This window comes from Aphis gossypii, chromosome 2, assembly GCF_020184175.1.
Source record: "Aphis gossypii isolate Hap1 chromosome 2, ASM2018417v2, whole genome shotgun sequence".
Classification (NCBI taxonomy): Eukaryota; Metazoa; Arthropoda; class Insecta; order Hemiptera; family Aphididae; genus Aphis; species Aphis gossypii.
Window position 1 is genome coordinate 35,857,966 of NC_065531.1, and position 24,298 is coordinate 35,882,263.

Genomic DNA, 24,298 nt, shown 5'->3' on the forward strand with positions numbered 1-24,298 from the left:
GCTTCATCATAAATAATATTCTAAAACTGATATGATTTGTTTTACGATCTAAACCATATTATGACGTTAATGAAACAAAATAAACTTTTAGATATATAAACAAGAAAAATGTCAACTAACACTTTCTATGAAAATGCACTCGACGGCCTCAATTTTAACAACGTATTGGCACAAAATAGAATGACCGTTATAATACTATAATCGTTATAAGATTTAAGGGAATCAACTTTAGACAATAAATTCTATAACGGCTGGATTTCCTTGTATCTAAAGGGCATATAAAGAAAATATTGTTGGTATTTGCTGTACATAACAGACATTTTATTTAAAGAAGTATACAAGTTACAAACTTTTTATAGCTATTTTTATCAAAGGTTCCCATATATTATATAGTATAACTATACACAGTATACACTATATATATATATATTATAATTTATTATCTGTTATAGAATCGTGTCGAAATATGTGATCATAGTTTAAATTGTATAAATTACTACAACGACAACGTTGTGGATTTTCGACATCGTTGGTTGACATCAAATGAATAGTTATGTAAATACAACGCATGTTTAAATTGATAATTATACACTTAAATAAACTATGTACGTTAACATAAAAGAGAAAAAAAATTAAACTTACACAATAATACTTTCATTATAAGCATTATGAATGTAGGCAGACTTGAAGTAAGTATTTGCTGGCTATCACTTATATTTAATATTATATTAGGCAAAACAATTTAAATTAGTCGTCCGATGTTGTATTTACAGTTTTAAACTAAATTTAATTTAATTAAACATAAATATGTATTTGAAATAATGTTTATGTTTACATAGTAATCCGCCAAACATGCTCATCCTCCCTTATTTTGTGATTCAATAATTAATTTTTTTAACATTCTGATTTTTAAATTGTTTTAAATATTTAACTCTTAAGACTAATTTTTTATATTCCCAAGTTCTCACTTCTCATGAAGTATTAAATTTGGTATTACAAACTTCATTCTTCAAATAAGAACCTCATCTTTCTACATTTTTTTGTTATTTTTTAATCCATTAATTTTAGATAAGATCTAACGAATTAAAAAGAATCGTCTATTTTATTATGAAGCTATTGAAAATTGTACAATACTTCAAAAATGTTGAAAACAGATCAAATACAGTACTTACACTGCAGTACTTCGTAAAACCAAATTTTAAACTACTAATTTATCATCTCACTTCGGCACTATTATTTAACATTATAATATGCAATATAATATTTATAATAATTTATAATAAGCTCAAAAAAATAATATCAAATAAATGTATTAAAACATTTTTATATTATATAGTTACCGCGAAATTGCAATACGGTATAACAATTTAACAAAAAGCAATTAATATAAAATTGAAATTTCATTTTATTTAGTATATATATATAATATACTTATTGCTGGGTATTAATATTATTATTCCAAATATATAAGAATCTACAATGCCAAACCAACCCGATGTGCAGATAATGTTTTGAGAAAGACATTGAAAAATTATTAATTTTTTACAAACTTCGACCATTGTTAATGACTAGTTAAAATTGTATAAAATATATGTTGATACCAATTAGTTATTAAAATTATAATGTTTTAACACGGTTTAATAATGTTTACTCATTATTATAAAGTGTTTTATATTATACCTACTTATAAATAATACTATTATGACTAGTTAAAATCGTATACCTTCGCACTATTTCCATTAAAAATATTTTTATCAAAATAAATAAAAACATACTCATTCGTTTGGCAATAAATTTTATTCAATATAAAACATACGTATAATTTAAGCTTAAAGCGTAATATTGCGTTCAGTAAATATAAAAAGGTAAGTTTACTTAATTCACACAACTACTAATACTTAGATTTTAAACTAAGCGCTAACATAGTAATATATAGATATTTACGCGGTTTATGGAACTAGAAATAGTATATGTATAACGATAACAATTATTTTACTTGTGTATATACATTTAAACTCTATCCAGCTGTAGCATGAATGGTTATTTTACAGCGTTCTGCTACCCTAAGTAGTACCAACGCGCAGGCACAGGGTTTTCGTGAATAAGAGTTGTGTAGGGAGTGGGACAAACAAATGTGACCTTGCGCCGTAGGAAAAACCGACGGAACTCTCAAATCCCACGACCAGTCGTGACACGTGCTGAACCCAGTGAGAACGATCGAGTTTTCGAACACGCTTATCATCCCCGACGACGAAACACTAACTTAATGGATACCTTTTCGTATGCGTTTTCCGGTGTTTTTTTGTTTGTTTTTTTTTGAAAGGTAAGATTAATAGATATTAATAGAGTGTGATATCCACTGAATAAAACTATGTCATTTTAAGAGACGGCCGAATTAGATGGGTCGTCAATAAACATATAAAATTGCTTAATATATTCTCATGTAAATGAAATAGTTTCAAAATATAATAATATAATCGTCGTCTTAGTTTAGGATTTCAATTTTTGTAGTTGCATTTTTTTTTATGAATCGTATCATTAAATAAAACATGTTGAACGTTCCATATATTATTTGACTCGTTTTTAACTGATAGTTCAATAATATAGTGTATGAATATTACCAAAAGCTCTGAGTTTAGATTATTATATTGGTATATAAAAAAATATAAACAATTTTCCACTATAATAAAATACGAATTATATATATTATAATAGATTTGCTGATGTAGTTATTATCAATTTTTCGATTAAGATTCTATTATATAATGATTTTTAGATATACTATGTATAAATAGGTATACACACATAAAGCACAAAACTTATTTTAAAAATCATAAATACATACAATATATACAAATTATAAACTCCAGTCATATGGTAACTATAGTATTAAATAAATATTATTCATTTGAAATATAATTTAAATTACATTTGTATGAATTTTAAGTATTTTGTTCTAAATAAGTGTTAAGTATAAGATTATTTGTTTTAGAAATACAGAATTATTAGTATTTTAGTAAATAACTTCTATGTATTTTATAGAATGATTCTGATTAAAGTTACATTTTTTTTTACAATAGTAACATTTAAAAATAACTTTTTAATTACATATTTTATCTATTCAATATTGAATTACCAATACATAAGCCTTAAAACATTTTCAAGTATCTACTTACTTTTAAAATAGTTATATATTATATAGATTGTAATACACATTATTTTTTAATTAACAAGTCCCTTCATTATCTATTCCATTGAATTAAAGATTTTAAACATTCATTTATTTGGAAATAAGTAAACGTTATTGTGGCATTCATAAACTTTTTCAAAATGTATTGATTATGTATCATAAACAATGCTATTCATATTTTATTTGGATCATAAATTCAATTTTTAACAATCCGTTCTAGGAATCAAAATTAAAATTGGTTATGGCTATTATTGTCCAACAAATACAGGTGACGTTTAAAAAAAATATATGCATACTAAAACATTATTTCAACTTTTATAATTAGTTGAATACAAAAAGAAACATCAACAAATCATGTGTGTTTTTAACAATATTGACATATTAGTACTAATATGAATATAAAATATTGAGAAATTGTGTATAAACTATAGTAAAAAAAAATAATAATGAACAAAACTAAAATAATTAAATTATCAAGCCTGATGATAGTTGATTTGTTTTAAACTTAAGTCAAATTTTCTAGTTGTATCCGTTAGGTTATGTTATGTATGTATCCGTTATGTTTTCTGTAAATAATGAAATTATAAATAGTATATTTATAAAAGTTTAACATCAGTGTTGTGTATTTCAATATAATTTCTAATGCTCAATTCCATTTCTGTATAACGTTTTTGTTATAATATTATTCAGTACGAATATATTAATATACACGTATATTTTATTATATTTCAATCATCTTCAGTATATTATTGAAACTCAAAGAACACAGACGAAAAATTCTTAAATAAAATTAAATTTTGTAAATTTATTATGAATCAAAAACAAAATGTATTTAAAATAAATCAATTCTTAAATTAATAAACTATTATCGTTTTTCACTTAATTTTACCAACAAAAAATATATATTGTGATGAAGGTTATAATTTTACATATTTTTAAACATATTATACAAAATATTAAATAAATTAAGATATTTTTCTGGTCGTAATATCATAAATGTAAAATATTTTAAATTTCTTGTTGAAAATCATTTTTGTACTTTCAGTGTCTACTTATATTCATATATTTCAGGTTATCTGTTCAGACCATAAGGCTCCTTAAATCCTGTACTTATAAGGATAATAATTCATAAAACAAATACAGTAATAATGTAAGGCTTACATTTGTTATTCTAGCTAGGTACTTTATTACGTTTCAAATTCTTAAGATTATTATTTCAGCCATTCTCATTTGATTGATGGATTATTTCTATTATTGTAAAATAAAGCATCATATCATTCCTTACCAGTTGTCATTCGTTATAATCAGAAATAGAATTGTTGACTTTTAAAACTAACAGTGTATAAATAATTATTCAAGGTTGCATTAATTAAAAAATATGTCTTTAAATAAGTGTCGTAAAATATGTATATATATTCGCCAAAAATAATTAATACAATAAACAACATTTATAAAGTAACATTAAGTGATAAAATGTGTAGATCTACAATAATATTGATGATTTCTTGAAAATAGGACGTTAAGTACCTGACATAAATTATTTGATAAAAACTTAATGTTAAAGTAGAAAATAAAACAATATATTTATTACAGAATTACAAAACACAAAGCTGTTTATACAAAATTACCGTAAATATCTAAACAATAACAAATAAAATTTAAAATTGTAATTATCTGTAATATAAATCAATTCTTAGCTTACTTTGCTATATATATAAAAATATATACAAATTCTGTGTAATATGAAATATGTTTTTAGCTGTTACATTATAATATTTTCCATAAAGTTTCAGTAAAAAATATTTATTGATTCTTCTATTAACTATTTATTATACTTAGGTAATGAGAAATATTATTCAACTTATTTATTTGAAACCAAATGAAATGTACAATTCAACAGAAATCACTTATAAATATATAAGTAATATTTTCATAGTTGAATTTCATATTCTCTATTTTGACATACATCTTTGAATGAAGATTAATATAACGCGTTGTTTAATCTTATTAAGTATAGATTGTACACAAAATGTAATTTTCGCATAAATTACAAAACTATATAGGTATAAAATATGTAAAATATATAGGTTTTTTATACTTAAACCTTTAAAGAAATTTCGAAAATCTACAAATTTAGAATTTTAATACTATGTGTATATAACATTAAAAGGTATTCATTTTTAAAAAATGTTCCTTTTCATCCTTTTTATAAAAAAACATCGATAAAAGGTAATGAGTTTTACTGTCAACGTATTATTAATGATATTAATTCAGGATTTGAGACTTCAATCGCATGAAATCGTCAAAATAACATTTTAAACTTTCAAGACTTGCAATATAAAACATTAAAATGAGAAGAATAAAAATTAAACTCAATATTTTTTACATTTAAAAAAAAAACTGTATGGTTGAGCCTTAAACTCAAATACTATTATTTTAAAATATAAAAATATCCATTTCAAGAAGAAAAATTGCAAAATTGAACTTAGATTTATTGCTCTTTTTAAAACTATATAGGAAGTTATAATTTCTCATTTTCTATATTTTATAAATTAAATTAATACTTTAAAAAACAACTTGAAGCAGTGCCACAAACAGCGTGACCAAGAGTTGACTTATCGAACGTTATCGTGTGTGATCAAAACGAGTATTACATACATTAGACAGTATTACTAGAAACCTTGGATATATCAGTAATCAATTAGAGTTTATTTACTTGCAGCATTATTATCAAAACGATGTGATATTTTTATTTCTATAGCTATGGGTTACCCGCGACTGATGCAATGGATAAGAAAAATAAACGAAAATGAGTTAATTATATCTATTAGATATTCAGTTATTTAAAAAAAAAAATAACTATACAAAAAAATCATGTTTTTATCGGTATCTATAATCTGCGCTCACGCATAATAAATATTAAATTAAAAAACAAACAATATAAAAACTTAAAAAAATTAAATTGAAAAAAATACCACAGAAATATTATAAAATACTATTTACAATTTAATATTTGGAATTTTAGCAAAATTATATAAATTTCCTCAGTATTCTGCTTGGATTTGAGTTAAGCAAAAAGTAAATTATTTGTTCTGAAACCTGAATATTACCATTAAAACCCGTATAATCACTAACCATACGTTCAGATGGAGGTAACGAGGAAACATCCTAATTACAATTATGTGTTTTATGATAATAACGAAATAATACTATATAATATTAAAGCTATAACAACGTTTCGATATACGAGTTTATTGGAGTACGCAGACCACGGATAGAATAATAATTAAAGTAAGTCATAATATGATATCGATGTAGATATTATATTACTTATATTTAAACCAATTATTAAAATTTACCATTGCACACTATTTCATGATTATATGTACAATATATAGTGCAGAGATTCCCAAAATGTCGGTTGTGGCCCAAAAGTGGCGGCGATTATATTTTAAGTGAATCGCGTTATATATTTAAATAATTTATTTTTTTAAACATCTGTTTCTATAATTCAATGTCATTGATATTATTGTAGGTAGTAGGAAACTAAAATTTGAAATATGTTCAAAATGAGTCGTGCTATAAAGGTTTAGAAACTTTATTTTTGTGAAAGAAATCGAAAATCTATTTTGCGTTTTCCAAATGGAGTATTTTTAAAAGCATTTATTTTACAATGGCTTTAAAATTTAAACACTTTATTGTAAAATTGTAAAATTATTTATTTGATATAATATTAAATGCTTTTGAGAGTTGAGACTGTTGACGGATAATTTCAAAAATCATTTGAGGCATTAAAATGATTTCGGTACCCGTAAATTAAAATTCTCTTGGTGTATTTATTATTGCAATATATTTATAATTAAATAATGATTTACCTATTTAAAAATATTACACATCTGCTAAACGTAAAATATGATTTCGACTTCACTCACTACCATTATATCATCCTAACAATTTGCATGGAACCCTCGGAAACAGCTTGTATATACATTATGTAGAGAGCGAACATATTCGCGAATTCATACGAATAATATAGTTTATCGCATAAAACATGTACCTATGTAAAATAACAAACATTTTATACCGTTATTTAAAATTGTCCGCATTCTGTGACGGTACTCGTTTTACGTTGATACAATTTCATTATAGCAACAATAAAGTTCACATTAAGTTCGCTGGCTATTATTTATCACATTCTAGTGTAAACCAATCTCAACACGGTTTGTAACATGTTTCAGCAATTTAATTATAAGTACGTTTAGTGCCTCCCTGATTAAAAATAATGATATTCTTTACAGCTCAAACACATATTATGTATAATAATATTGCATGTATACGTATTTTTGTTATCTACTTAGAAATAACGTTTACATAATAAACATAACATAAAAACCGTAGGACCCAAATAATTGTTTATGGATACACTGACTGTTTGGTTTCAAAATTAATATTATACCGTTAATGAATTGTATAGTATAATTTATAAAATAACCCTGAAATTGTATAAGTACCTCTAGTTCTATCTAGTAATAATTATAATTGTGTTTATTTTTTAAACATTTAAGATTTTCAAATTAAAGACTAAAATTAAAACCAATGGTTATAAATAAAAAACAAAATATTATTAGTATAAAAAACAAATATTCTGCAAATTCATATAAATACTTAAGTAAATTCAACTGAAAGTTAGATAAAATAATAAAAGTTTAAGCACTATGAATATTAAATTATGAATGGTCTTTTTTATCTAACTAAAAAAATTTAACTCCTGAGATATGAATAAATCAAAAAAATTTTACAATATTATCAAAATTTTTTTATTAAGTTAAAAATAGTGCATTGTTAATAATTTTAACAATTCAAAAGATAACAAAAATAATAAGATTCATGATTCATGAATAGGTAGTACCCATTTATAATTAATTTAAAACTTTTTCAAACAACATTGAACAAACTAAATAAAAAAAGAATTTAGATAGACTTTTAAACATTAATTATTACTTATTAGCGTTTTTATTTATATTTTTTTTTCTATTTTTTCTATTTATTTGTATCACTTTAATAAATAGTTTGTTGTTTTTTTGTTAATTACCACAATAGTTTTTCATCTTAAATCTTTCTTTTCAATTTTTCACACAATGAATTGAAATGCGTATACATTACCAATATAATAATATTTTTTTATGTATGACTTTTTATAAATATATATATTTATAATGTATTAATGTATTATACATACAATGCATGATATTTTTGAAACCAAAACGCTGTTCATATTTAAATAAAAATAATATGATAAGTTTAATTTATATAATAAAATAAATTATTTTTCAATATTTAGCTATGATCTTGTAACATAATAATATTTTATAAGTACTATATAATACTTTAAATGTTTTTAAATACCGGTAAGTTCCATCACAAGATAGATTTTTCCTTTGTGATTCGAATCAAGACTACATCTTTTAAACTTATTATAGAAAATAAAACAAATTTTAAATTCTATAATAAATAATGTAAAAACAAAAAAAAAAAATTGCTTGAATAATTTCTGGTTAATTTAATAGTTTTAAGTATTTATGATTTATAGGCATCTTACATTAAATATTATTAATAATTCTTAAAATAAAAGCACCATTTTTGTATTATTTCCGTAATTTTTAAATAAATTATTATTATTTGATTGCATTTTACGGAACCAGCTTTCAATAAAATAAAATTAATTGATAAGCAATAATTTATATAGATAGAAAATATTACTTACAATTTCAATAATACTCGTAATTGAGGATTTTTAGAAAAAGAAAATGGACTGTTTTTTTTATTTAACTGACAAAATTTAATATTTTCAATAAACTTTTAAATATATTTTCAACACGAAATATTGAACATTGTTAGTAAGATAATTTTTAAGAATTTAAAATATCACGTTTATACTATATACCTAATATATATGTTTTATTTTTTATTTTATTTAAAAAAAAAAAAAAAATGGTTTTCTCTTAAATCACTCGATTTGGTTTTAATGAGAAAATCTATGCCTATGTTGAGAGAGAATAGTATATTATTAAGTATTTTTAATAGTAGTGGATTAATCTGTGGATCAACAATACAATTATTAATGACATATATGTCTGTATCACACAAATTAAATCATGTCCCCCGTCAATGCAACATTAGTCAACTTAGTCAACTACTCATCTGATAATCAACTCTCCGGGGCAGATTAGGTACAATAGAATTATTTGATCGTAAAATACATCAATAATAATATTACGCTTAGTAGAATGGTTTTCAATAATTATTTATAATTAATAAGTTTAGACATTCAGTTAACCTAATCATAATCAAAATATTCACTTTTATTTAGTTCAATATAAAGTCGTAGTGATATAGTATTACATTTCTGTGAGATATATTATATTAATTAATATCACTTATTTTATACTTCATTCAAAAATTAAATATTTTAATCATTTGATTAAGATAAGATTAGATTAGTCAGGTCCCAGTTATTAAATCATTTAAATAACTTATGGTTATAATACTAATACAGATATATTATATCCCTTTATGAAATAAATGTTTTAATTTTCATTAATGATCTATAACATATTTATACCTACAAGTATTTCTGCGTTTCGAAAGCCAAAATTCAAATCAAAACGTATCTGTTTTTAAGGCAAAATCATATTTAATTTTTCATAGCTTTATACATTATTATTCAAACGAAACTATTAAAAATCTGCCTAACCACCAACAATTTAAAAATATTTAGTATTATAATGAATTTTGCAAAAGTCGAAAAAAATGTTAATTTATATATTATACTAAAAAACAGTTAATTTATGGATTTGTGGCTAACTTTGTACAAATGATTCACGGTCGCAAAACTTAGGTTGAGTCGTATGAATTTAGCCAACCGAATTAACGTGTTTACGCTTGCGGGCAGCTGGCAGTGACCGTTTATCTTAATCGGATTTCGTATTAACAACATTTTGGAGAAAAAAAACTTAAAAACTTATATAAATATATATATACGAAGAAATATAATATAATATATATGATTTAAATGAAAAGATATATTACAGGTAATTTTTTTCTTTTAGATTCTAAGCGGAGTGATGAATGCATCTTCTATTATTTATGAAATTATGTATTTATAATTTATTATTATTATTATTTTTTTTTTTTTTTGGAAAAAACACGCTTTATTGTATGAATAATTTCAATTTTCAATTTTAAAAAAGATTTTTAGTAATTAAATGGCTTTACTCAGTTTTAACTCAAAAGTAGCAATTTTCAGTATTAATCACATTAATATCAAACCTAACCTAATCAAATCTAATAAAATATTTTATTTTAATGTTTGATATAAAATAAAAATTTAACTAACGATAAATGTATAAAATATGAAAGATACTGTTTAAAAGCATTATTTTTATATTATATGATTGTAGAATTCAAAAAGTGTTTACTTAATAATAATGTTTTGGTTTGTATACATTTTAAATGGCAGTATATAATATAGTATTATTTAAATATGAATTATGTAATTTTGAGAGACATTTGTACATTTTATAATTTTTAGTAAAAAAAAAAAAACATTTGGTAGATAAACATAAAACAAACAAATTTTCTAGAAAGTTGCACCGGCTACATTTTACAATATTAAAATTTTGCAATATATATATTATAATAATACAATATAAATAACCAAAAAACATAATAAAATATAGTTTTTGTCAAAGTTTAATGCTATGTTAACACAAGTATTTTAAATTAAAAACCTAAATAATTTAAAATAATAATCATTAGATACAAGCAAGCATTATGTACTTACACATAATGTTTTTCATTGAAATTAAATTTATAAATCAAAATTAAATGTCATGTTTAATATTTATAAGTACTGCACTCTCTCTTAAAGTCTTAACATACATTTCTTTTCTGCCTCGACTATCCACTCTCGATTATCTTTGTTGATCTCCACGTCTCCACAGAAAACTAACCCTTAGATACCATTCCATTATTATACATTATGGCTAACCTGTACCTTAATCTACACAATAGATTCCTTTAATAACAACGTTTTTAACTTCATCACTAAAAATTCTACAAGTTTAATACAAAAAGTTTTATTTATACATGTATAAGGGGTATTAATTTTAGAACTGTATTCACCACTAGGGTAATAGAGTGTATGTGTTACTTATTAATTGGTATTGAGATATTATATTTCCATACATACATATTTTAAAAATGATTGAGTGGATTTTTAATCGAATACTATAACATACTGAAGAAATCGTAAAAGTTCGTTGTTTCAATTAAAGTATATATTTAAAATAATGGACTATTTTTAATTTAGAATCATTCAAAAAACTACATATCAGAAAACTAATAGGTACATTTTATTTTCTGATAAAGACTACAAATGGTGCTAATAAAATAATACCAAAAGTTTAATAGATATTTATTTAATTAATATAAAAAGTATATAACTATTCTTACATTTGGTAATTTTGTGAAACAAAGAAGTGCATTGATAGAAAAAGAAATTCACGCGTTATTGATTTCAAGAAGTATTCTTATAACTGTAATATTTCTCATTATGCAAATATTATGGGTGATAAAAGCGTTTGGAATTGTAAAAACCACATTGATGACATATTGTCACCTAATAATAATACTTTCTTGTAAAGCACTATCTTTGATGTATTTGATCTATGACAAGATACCGTTTTATAAATATTATTATAGTCATAAGAGTTATTAAAAATATAATTATTATAATACAAATAAGATTTTAAATGTGATTTTTACAATTAAAACCATAAAAACTTCCTATTATTGCAATAACACTTAACCCAAAGAACCCAACCTTACATCTAAATTACATTAAAATCTATAAGCAACAATAAAATCTATTAAAATGTATTTTTTAAATGTAATGATTTTATTATATTACAATCTTTTACAGTCGAATCTCGGTAACTCGAATATTGATAACTCGAAATTCTCGATATCTCGAATAAATAAAATTCCTCTTCAAATAACAATAACACTTAGTATTAAAATAATCTTCTTAATTCAAAAAATAATTAAACAAGATTTCAATATTTCGAATTTTCTTATCCAAATTTAGAACTAAATACATGTAGTAATATATTTATAAAACAATATTGTCTCCGATATATTGGACAATGATACACTTGCTTTAGAAAAATTTAATAAATAAATTGAAACCCAAGGTATGGAAGATTTATTAACCCTACTCAATTATTTAGAAAATAGAATAGAAAACAATGTTTTAAATAAAAAAAATAACCTTTAGGCCAATACTTTAAAAATGATATGTACGAACCTATATGTATATTTTTTTTCAATTCTTTAAAAATAGTATGTAGGTATGTATATTTTTTTTACTTCTTTAATGTAAACAACGAAATTTATTATTATTATTATTTTTTTTTTTAATAAATAAATTTCTGATAGCTATAATTATTAGTAAGTTGATTTTTTTTTCTACTGTTAACATCGAGTTACTGAGAGCGCACTGTATTAATATTTACAGCACCGCAATTAATTATAATTATTTATTTATTTTATTTATTTAAAATTTACTAAAGAATAATAATATTGAGCATAAACAATATTTATTTAAATAACCTACTTAGATTTACTATTGTTATACCTACTTTAACTATTTAGAGCATATTATCACAATTCTCTGAATCCGTGAGTTTATCCTATGTAGATAAACAAAATTAAAATATAGTTACAACTACATTTAAATAATAATAATAGTATATTTAAAAATAGTATTTAAACTACATTTTAATTTATAAATTAAAATCGAAATAAATTTCATATTACCATAAATGATGGTGGATTTGGTGGAAACGTATATGTTTTTGCTTTTGTGTAGCATTAATTTTTGTCTTATTCTGATCAAAGCTTTAAATTGTATAACTTTTAGAATTATATTTTATTTATTTATTAACATGGTATAAAGTATAAAGTATATTTTATTTTATTGTAAATTACTACGAAAGTAATAGTACGTTTTTAGAATTAGAAAGCAATACAGCTAACGTACCATAAATAAAATATAAAAAAATATAGGCTAGATACAAATATTTGGTGTTTGGCACTTCTTTGGATTCGATTAATTTGAAGCAACGATTATTATTATTATTATACATCTTATGTCAACGATAAAATATTGTATAAACGGATTTTGAACAACCCTAAGGCCTAAGTTTACTATTTGTCTATACTCTATAATATATCACTTTATGATAGTTTTATAAGTGAACCAGATTTTATAACGGTAAGAACTAATTATCAGAATGTATATTGATCAGTGATCGCTACGATTAATATAATATCTATAATATAACTGAACGGGCCGGGAGCATATAAAGCTAATACGCGCGCCCGGTCACCAAAATAATTCGTGCGCTGCGCGCTGCACACCGACCGACCTGTGTAAATGTGTGCGTGTAGGTATAGCGACTCTAAGGAAGTGGACGGGGTCGCCGAGCAAGACCAAAGAGTGCTAGTGTGCAGTGGTGTGTGTAAGTGTGTATGATTGTGGGTGTGTGTACTTAATACTAAAGGAAAAGGGGTAACTAATAATATAATAAAATGGTAAACAAATTAGAGGTATGGTAATAGCTATAATATAATAATAAAATTTACGGCCCTTTTGGCCCAACAAGTAAAAATATGTATAAATAAATGTAATATAAAGATTGCCGGTTCGGCACAACCAATAATAAAATAATAATGTATAAAAAATAATAGTAATAATAACTCACAGACTTGTCGGTGCACTGCTGGCCAGCCGCTACCTAAAAACACCTATATAATAATTGCACACACACACACACGAAACAATTTAAATATAATACACTAAAAAATAAACGATATAGATAGGTAACAAATAATTTTAGGTATAAAGAATGGCGATTTGCGCCTGTAATATAATATAAATAACAAGTGGCGATTTGCGCCTGTAATATAATAAAATAAGTGGCGATTTGCGCCTGCAATATAATAAAATAAGTGGCGATTTGCGCCTGCAATATAATAAAATAAGTGGCGATTTGCGCCTGCAATATAATAAAATAAGTGGCGATTTGCGCCTGCAATATAATAAAATAAGTGGCGATTTGCGCCTGCAATATAATAAAATAAGTGGCGATTCACGCCACAACATATAACGTATGATATAATAATAAACAACGCGGCGATTAGCGCACGACGAGGGCGTTATTCCGTTAACGCTGGAGAGAAGACTAACTTCATTATAATATTATACAGCCGACGGACAATTCCGTGATCGCGTTATTTCTATACATTATAATGTTATATAATAATTCACAATCGACGAAATAATATAACAATAATTAACAAACGAAGATAACATAAATACAATAGAAACAGTAAAACAAATATAGCGGACGGCATGCGAGTGTTTGTGTGTGTGTGTGTGTGTGATCGGCCGGTGACAAATATAGGCCGTTGACCTATATAATAAGTGGCTTATATAATGCGCTACTACTAATATTGTTGCATTCCGGGCGGCAACATTCTCCCCCCGTTGAAATCTTGATTTCAACATTTAAGGCTTAAGCCATCTGGTTCTATTTTTCAATATTAGAGTTTTCTGGCTCTACTGGTAGACGACATAGCTTCACTACCGGTCTTTTCAGCTCATCACAATTTGATGTCTTTAAAGTGACTACTCTTACAATCCCATCACTACCTGGATGCGTTTTTGCTACTCTTCCTAATTTCCATTTGCCTGGTGGTGCAAATTCTTCTTTGATGATTACTATATCTCCAATTTTCATCTGTTCAGTTTGAGATACCCAACGACCTCTAACTTGGAGCTGTGGCAAATATTCTTTTGACCAACGTTTCCAAAACATTTGCATCAAGGCTTGCACATATTTCCACCTCCGTAATGTATCTATGTTTTCTTTTGACAAATCGGGTTCTGGTGCTAAAAGAAGTGGTCCACCAATTAAAAAGTGTGCCGGTGTTATAGGCTCTAAGTCCAGAGCATCAAGGCTACATATAATGCGCTACTACTAATATTGTTGCATTCCGGGCGGCAACAATAACCATGAGTTAAAAAGGTAGTATCATACCCTCATTAGTCAAAACTAATATTAACTATTTTTAATTTTCATTATAAGTAATGATTTAATATTAATACTAATAATATTTCTTATATCACATTTTATTACTAATTTTAGAAAATGTATACAATACCTAAAACATTTTTACCTTTACTAGCTAACTATTTTTATATTTACATTAAGCTATGTGAATTTTCTTTAAATTATGAATTATTATTACATAAAATGTATTAAATTTCACTTACGTATATTTGGTTTGAAAGACTCAAGCTAAAAAATTATATCAATCTAACCAGTTGAATTTATTACTTGACATTTTGTACCTCAAAGGAATAATACTTTATAGTATTAAGTCAACATGGGCCTATATAACAAAATGATTTATATGATTTGTGTATTATTTTTATCTAACATTTTTGTTTGCTATAAGTAAATTTGTGTGGTAAATTTACATTAATAAATATAATATTTTTCGTTGTAGTTGCAGAATTTATATTATTATCTACGATTAGAGTTTAGTTTCTAAAAAAAAAAAAAACTACTAAAAAAAAATGAATGTATAATATCTTGTTATTTAAAACTACTATAAAAATAACGATCGTATAAGTAGAATAAGTTTTATATAGTATAATAATATTATTCATACAAATATATAAATTTCTTAAATACCTACTTTTCAAAATGTGTAAGCTTCTAACAGTTTTATACCAGTAAACGAAATCCGTAGAATCTTAAAAAAAAAAAATGTTATTAAGAGAGAATTAAAAACTAAATACAATAATTATATTACTGGCCATGAGTATGACAGATTTTGTGCTATGATTAAGCTATATTTCTTCTGAAATCGCATTAAAATATTGTATTTTACCTTGATCTTATCTAATTGTTCTTTAAGTACTTCCTTTCCGTAATTATATGCACCCTGAAGTATTATTGAGTATAAAGTTTTTTAATTATAAATCAAATTTTAGCAAAGGATTTATATAAATAAATATTATGTATTATTTAAAGTATCTATATGTTTTTGGTTATTAGATATAGAATACTTTCAATGTAAACTGTGATAGAAGAAGCTATAAGTTTCTACAAAAACTTTCACAGTCGTTTTCAAATCCATCATATTCTACTCATTAAAAAACTCTCCACCCACCCAAACCATATTTGGCTACGTAAAGAGTCGTCTATAAAGGATCTGAATATCTAACTGATATCTTATTACAGAAAAAAAAAAATTGAAAACGGATAACTAAATAACTTCTAGTGAAATGTCACTAATGACTGACTTCTTACTTAAATAGTCTATGTATACATTTTTCTGTCGTCACATATATATTTATTATTTATTGAACTAAAAATTACATATACTGTATATACTGTATATCTTAATTTAAAATATAAACAAACTTTAAAATATATCATTTTTATTAAAATCATTATAATAAAAAGTATTTTTTTTAATGTTACTTTTTCTTTAGTTTTACTATATAAACAAATTTACGTTAATAGTACATATTCGGCGTCTCGCCCTTTTAAAAAAATAAACTTCTTACCAAATCGACCGCGAAATGAATTTCTTTAATAAGATGATGTTTTTACAATGTTTTCGGTAAAGGATTATATATGATCGAATATTCAGACAAAAACACGCGCATTATTAATTTTGATAGGTACTTCATGTTGATTTATATTACTTCTGATCATTAATCATTTGACTAAATTGAATTATCTTGTACTTTGTTAACAAAATATTATATGCAGTGAAGTAGACTGCTGGGTAATATTTTACAATTTTATTCTGTCTTGTATTCTTTTTTTCTTATAATTGTTACGTAATTAATTTTGAGTATTAAACACATATTACAACTAATTATTAGAATACATTAAAAAATATCATCATTTGTTCTATAGAACATGCTTTTGTTTTTATATAATCGTATTTCAACTTTCAGTATTTCATTTATAAAAATCATACTAAAGTGTTTCTACTTTTGTTCATACCATTTTAAATGGTTAATAAAAACATAAATATTTATTATTCTGATCATAAAAAATAAAATATGCGTTGTTTAATTTACACGTAATTATTGTAGTTTTTTATTAAATATATATATATAATATGCTCATACATAGTTTTGATTTATTATTAATAAATGAAAAATAAAGTATAAAACAAGTAAGCCAAATTATCATTTAAAAACCAAAAATGTTCCATAGGAGATGTCGAATAAAATATACTTAACTTAAAACTTAAAACATACTTGTACAATCATAGTTGTTTAAAAAGTGCATAGATCCATTACGACCCATCTTAATATTGTTTTTAAATTTATTACAAGAAAGAATTAATTTTTGTGCTTAAAATGCATGAAACATTCCCAAAAAACAAAATCAAAATTACATAATTATAGCCAGTAATAGAAATTTTACATGACACAATCTTGAAACAAGCAAAGAAAAATCGGAGCTTTTCAAAACTTAACTTTTATGGCATGTACTCACCTCTATATTTTTCCATTTGCATACCAACATATTTATTATTTAACATTATCATTACATAATACGCAAGAATACTTATAGTCTCATCTTTACAAATCTTATCGATTCCCATACTCAAAATGAATGATTACATAATATAATAGAATAATAAATAGTTATTTATACGGATGTATTTTATTATTATTTTTTGGGATTTGACATTATTATCGGGCATTTTAAAAAAAAAGTATATTCTATTCCTATTGTATTATGGTTAATATTATCATTTAAAAAGGATTGGACTTTTTGTACTTACTGAAAAATAATTGCCTTTAGATAAATGTATACACTGTTGGCATTTATCAGTCACAAAGAACGTCTTTAAAATAAGCTATGGTTGACAAAATGTTGATATAGGCGATTCTAAGTTCCAAGTTACGTTAAGATACATCAGGGGTGGCCACTAACCTTAACTTTGGGATCTGCAAATTTATAAAGTTAATTCGAGATGAGCCACATTGTAAAGCAATGTTTATAAAATAAAGATACATTTTTCATTTTAAATCAAATGAAGAAACATTTATTTACATTTAATTTTAGTCTAAGTTTGGTTCAAGAGCCGCATGAGACTCGCGAGCCTCATTGTGACCACCCCTGAAATATATAGTACTACCACGTGTAAACAATTTATCTGAGTTATTTTTGAAATCATAATTTAATTTTAATTTGACTGTCGAAAATTAACTGATGTCTACTATTTAAAATTGAGCGTCAAGAAAAACTGTAGCACTTGTAGATTTTACATGATAGAAATGAACGTAGTATATTTTGCAAATTTTGATAGCCAAAATTATAATTATTACATATTTGTGACGATACACATAAAAAATATTTGATATTATATAAAATATGTAATAAATGATAATATATGTGAGAACGTAATCATTTTCAAATATTATTTAATTTATAAAAAAAACTCAAAATTATTAAACTGGTTACTATCATATGTATATTAATAATCCACTCTTCTTTACTTTACCGACACACCTTGTAATTATTATAAAATAATATTTAAGTTATTTAATTATATTTTAATATTTTTTAGAAAATTAAGTTTTATCATGCGTTGAATATTATATCAATACTTATAAAGTTTTTATAGACTATATTCAAATTAAACGTATTAAAGTAAATAGTAATAGTATCATATAAATTTATTTTTTTCTAAACTATAATGTGAGTACTTGCGTGAATTTGAATTTTAAAAATGACCAGAGGTTAGTATATAATGAAGATTTAGATCGTTCATCATTGACAATCTATTGTACCCACCATTTCCGACCATAAACACATAATATATGTAAGCCATAAAGTCTAAGTTAAAAATGTAGTCCAAAATTTGAATATTATCACGACTTGTTTACCCTGTTGCCGTGTCGGTGCGTGTCGAGCTAAGTTAACGAGGTAGTATTAATATATTATGTAATATGTATACATTATTTTTTTTTACCATATTACTCAAATTTTTATAAATAGTTATAAATGAAAATGTTTATTTTTGTTTTAATTTTTACTTTCTATAAGGTAACTTTAAAATAGTAGGTAATAATACCTAACCAAAAAAACATACTAATGAGCATAAAAGAGAACTAAAATTCAGAAACTTCCAATAATATTATTCTAACACTGTTATGAGAATTTAAAGATACTCGTAATTTATTGATTCTACCAATTTCAATGGCATGTAAGAGTTTTTGAAAAGGATCTGCAATAACAATAACATTTCTAGATAGAAGCTATGAAGTTACATTTTATGGTAGAGTAAGATGAAAAATAACCTTGATAACATTGACGATTATCACAGATTTAAAATTCTTCGGAATTAAAAACATTCTTTTTAATTCAAAAATTTGTTCCTAAAAAAAAAATTTTAGTTACATAATACGTTTGCGTTAAAATTTTTAAGTTAAACAAAAATTAAAATTTTTTCCAATTTGATATAATGTGATCTGATATGTTAAGTTCAAAAACACAATAAATGTAGCTACAGATTTTAAGCATTTGTAGAAAACAAAAAAATAATATAGAAAATACAATGATATTTTATACAAAATAATCTAAAAACAGTATAGAAAAATGAATATTTTTATTTTGATTAAAAATTAAAATTAATTACACTCAAATGCTCATTGTCAAGTTCAAATAAAATTCAATATGAAATTAAATAGTTATTATGTATTAATTTATAAATATAGCTATGTATAATAACTAAAATAATCTTTAAATATTATATACGACTTGCATTTATATTTATATAAAACCTAAAATTTTACTAAATTTGAGTCATTAACTAATGAAAAAAAAAATATTTCTATTCGAAATTTATGTGAGTGTAATGTATTATTTCAGTAAACAAAGTAAAAATGATTATATCGCTAAAAAAATTATTCGATATCACTGAATGTCACTAAGAAGTAACAATTATTTTTATGAAATATTTTTGTATTTCACAGTAGTAAATGTGAAAAAGTCGTTTCCAGTTCATGATACGGTCAACTTTTCATAAAGATTTCACTAAGTTGTTATGGCATATTATATACCTACTTCATATTAAATAACATTCAAATGACATTTTCAGATTTTGTTATTTATAAAGTACTTTTTATCCTTAACTATTTATAGTAGAAAAATCTCACATCAAAAACCACGAACGTAATATTTATTTTGTTATTGACTGCTGTTAGTTTGGAATCATATTATATGCTATATCTATTTACACGTTTTAATTAATTGATGGAATAGTATAACTACATACAACATATGGATTAGAGTAGTTTACTATTTAGTTTGAAGTTTAATTGGTTAGGTTGGGAATTTAGATTAATTTTAAGAACATAAATTAAAATGAACTAGTAGTAACATTGAGCTTTTTGAATATTACGTACTTAAACGTAATGAATGTTGAAATCGTTAATTAAAAAAAAAAAATTAATTAATAAAAACTAATATTTTTCATATTTTATTTTATATTAACTAATCTTATACTTATTGAATTAGATTTAATTAATATAATATAATAATGTATAAAACATATCTATTAATTAATTATTATTTAATATTAAAAATATTTTACATGAACAATTAATATTTTAAAACAACATAATTATCATGTTAAATCAAAATAAAACTGGCAACTCTTTTCCGACATATAGTAAATTTCAAGTGCAATTATTTCAATTAGTCATTGAAAGATATACATACGCATCCGGACAAAATATAATGTATATAAGAGTCTCTTTACTCGTAATTTACATAACTTTAAATTATCATTCGAAATGTTGGTATAATAAATTCAAAAGAGCCCAAAAATTAAACTTTAAATTATAAAGTACCAATTTACTATACTAATAATACAGTTGTACTTTTTAGAAGTTATACCTAGATGATTATTAAATAATTTATTTTTGAAAACTAAATGTGATTTAAAATGGAAACAAACTATGTAACTAATTACTAATTATTTACAACTAGTTATAAATCATATTTATATGGTATATTAATTGTACTGATGTTTATTATAAGTAATAGTTATTACTTATCATTTAGGGATCGGATTTTAAAGCATAATAAGCAACTAAAAAAGATCACGATTGATTTAAAAAAACAAAAAGAAGTATATTTATGATTAAAAATTAACACAAATCAGTTATAGAAATGAATAAAAAAATTTGAAAAAAGAATTTAAATTAAAAAAAGAATGAACTACCCTATATATCCCTAGATTTCTAGTAGTGAAATTGACTCTATTGTCCAAAGGAATATTTAACATTTATAGAAAATGAACTCTCTTCATCCACTGAAGTGATAGATGCATACTTCATACAAAATGTTTCAACTTACAACACTAAATTATAAATTTTGAATTGGTTGATATTGATTTTATAGACATACTGACCGTATAGGTACTGCAGGCTATAATATTACTTATATCGACAATCTATACGTTTAATATATTTAATAAGCAAATCGATAACGAAAACAATAATAATCCAATAGGTACAACCATTTATTCCACATTCTGGGTTTTTACGTTTCTTATTAGTTCAATTTGTTTTTATTAATATATTAGGTAGCATAATAAACATATACGAATTCTACATCTGAAATGACTAAAAAAAAGCATTTAAAAAAGCCAAAAAAGCAAAAATTAGTTAGTTTATTTGGAATCAGAATGACGGTAAACGAATTCATGTATAAAAATTAGAAATATATCTTATATATATATAAAGAAACATATCATACTTTAAAATTCGAGCATTACTTATAATATACACGTCAGAGTTTAAGTGGTCACGCAAATTTTAATAAATTTGATTAACACTATACATTTAATATTAGACATATTTTTATATTTAATAAAGTATAATTCTCTATTCTTACCGATAATATACGTATAATATATTATATTTAGATCAAATAATACAAAGTTGAAATCTTGAACGATCAAATAGCAAAACTAATCTTGATCTTAAATATAGGTTAAAGGCTATGGATTTAAACCATCGGTTAAGATATGCATATAAATTCAAAACAAATCAATTGTTCGAGTAATAGAGAATAAAAGTAAGCTTGAAAAAAGTTTAAAATTGTATAAAAAAACAAAAAAAAAGCAGTACTAATAAAAGATTCCGATAATGTGATCTGTACAAAGTCACGTATGGTTAGAAGTATCATTTGAAATGGGTCACGTTTAGTTTGAAAATAAATTATGCATTTAAGATTTCTTTTTATATACTTTCCGGTCCATACATTACTTTTGGTACCACACTTTTGGAGATAAATGTGAAAACGACAACTAAATGCACTTTTTCAAGCACTCCGCTAATATAAGCACGGCCGGTTTATGTAATTTATGGCTAACGTAACAGTTTGTCCTAAATGAAATAAGACAAAGGATAACTTACCGTCACGTTTAAAATGGTCAGCTGACATAATACACCTACCTATGTTAATTAAATAAAGTATGAAATGATGAATAGGGATGTACATCATTGAAAATACGTTAAAAATAAGAAACAAACGTTCTATGTATAATGAATTTATAACACACGATAAATAACAAATAAAATACCTAGTAACTGTTAATTTATTTTGAAATAAAGACCCATAATGAAATTTTAAAATTTTTATTTTTTTTTATGTAAGTAAGATTTGTACACAATTTCTCATTATATGAAAAAAACCATTAAATACTTCCAATGTTCAATAGTTAAAAATTATGAAAAAATAAAGTTAACTAATTTCCATAATCACACATAAATCGTTTTGGTAACAATCAATCCTTAAACTCAATATCATCCTAATACAAATTAGAAAGCATACAATAAATAAAGTTAATCCTACGTACAGTAATTATATTTTTGAAATATAAAAGATAATAAGTATTTATTGTTGAATTGTATAACATACAATTAAATTTCACTGATGTTTAAAAGTTTTTGAACAGCTTGAAGTGTCTAATAGAGAAACAAACTTTTTTTTTTAAATTGGAACCTCATGTTTTGACTTAAATTGTTATCCGACTTACTTGGCTGTCAAAAGTCAGAACATTCAAGGGTATACAAATCAAAATGTATTAGTAAACATTTCACGCTTTCAATTAAACTGTATACTTGTTCAGATGTAAACGCAATTATTAAAAGTCATCATAAAAAGAACATTCAAAATCAAAATTGTTACCATTAAAAATATTATAATTCGGTTCAAAAAAAAAAATTTAAACAAAAAGTTTTCAAAGAAATATTTTATAAATTCTTGTGATAGGTACCTAGGTACCTACTTAAAAATATTGAATAACTAATTAGATTTAAAATTTTAAATGTTGGTGAGCTTTAAGATGTTAAAATATAATTATAATACCTACTGAATAATTCAAGTTAATTTTAAAAATAAATGCCAACATAATATGATCTTAAATATTATTATTCAATAGCTTAATAAATAAATTAATAACTTATGAGTATGGCTGTATAGTATGCAATATATACAATAATATATTGTATTTTAAATTTATAAACTATCATTATTTGTCATAAATTTATATTTTACTTTTAGCCGTCATTTTTAAGTTTGATTATTTTTTCTATTTAACTATTTATTTCACTTGATATTATTACAAAACAAAATAAATCTCTATTATAAATATACATAATAAATGTCTGATATAATGAAAAAAATTGAAACAGGAACTAATTTATTTTATGAACAAACATACTCAACCATACATTTAAATTTTATTTATAACATTTTGATTGTCTCCGTTTATAAGAATATAGGTAGGTACTCATGCCTTTTTAATAAACTTACATCGTTAAATACTTCAAGCACTGTATTAAAATAAATAATAATTTAAGATACAATAATATAAAAAGTATTCATTAAATACATTTATACATTTATATATATAGGAATATAAAAA

The 24,298-nt window shown here is 23.6% G+C and overlaps 1 protein-coding gene across 7 annotated transcripts in view; it reads left to right on the forward strand.

The window, feature by feature from the left end:
- Positions 1-2,190: 2,190 nt before the first annotated feature.
- The window catches only part of LOC114127237 (tachykinin-like peptides receptor 86C), a 110,913-nt gene continuing 88,805 nt past the window's right edge, over positions 2,191-24,298 (forward strand). For all 7 annotated transcript variants that reach the window (XM_027991444.2, XM_027991451.2, XM_027991441.2 and 4 more), the window contains exon 1: positions 2,191-2,323. The gene's annotated coding sequence lies outside the window, so the exon portion shown is untranslated. The remainder of the gene's footprint in view (positions 2,324-24,298) is intronic.